This window comes from Schistocerca cancellata, chromosome 6 (assembly GCF_023864275.1).
Source record: "Schistocerca cancellata isolate TAMUIC-IGC-003103 chromosome 6, iqSchCanc2.1, whole genome shotgun sequence".
NCBI lineage: Eukaryota > Metazoa > Arthropoda > Insecta > Orthoptera > Acrididae > Schistocerca > Schistocerca cancellata.
Window position 1 is genome coordinate 525,286,275 of NC_064631.1, and position 551 is coordinate 525,286,825.

At 47.9% G+C, this 551-nt stretch overlaps 1 pseudogene; it reads left to right on the forward strand.

Moving 5' to 3' along the window:
* Positions 1 to 241: 241 nt before the first annotated feature.
* LOC126090341 (U6 spliceosomal RNA) lies at positions 242 to 309 on the forward strand (annotated as a pseudogene).
* The last annotated feature ends 242 nt before the right edge of the window (positions 310 to 551 follow it).

The following is a 551-nucleotide window of genomic DNA, read 5'->3' on the forward strand; positions in this document are numbered from 1 at the left end:
CGAACGGTAGTCACGAAATCTGTTTATGATGAAATGAGAAAACATGAATAATGAAATATGTGAAAGAGTACATTGTACAGAAAATGAAAAATTGGTATGTCTTCACCCAACTTCGTCTTTCCTTCATGTAGGTGTAAGATATAGTTAATCAAACCCACCGCGCGTTTCAGTGGGTCCTGCCCCGTACCTCAGTGGCTGTCCGTCATTGGCTACCGCTAACGCCTGCCGCTTCCAGATGGGAGTACTCGCTTCGGCGGTACATATACTAAAATTGGAACGATACAGAGAAGATTAGCATGGCCCCTGCGCTCCAGATGGGAACGCCAATTCCGCAAGCCGCCACGTCAACGCGGAAAACGCTTGCCGCTGCCGTTGCCGCACGCCGCGCTACCGCGCTCTAGTGGGAACCGGCCTTAACTGTTATCGCGGATTTCGTCCAGATTTGTGACACATCTAGGGATTGGCCAAGTGTTTATAAAATATAAATGTTTGCTTGCGGGTCGCGCTACACGCTAGTCTTCCATAAAGGTTCTGGTCTTATGTAAAAAGTA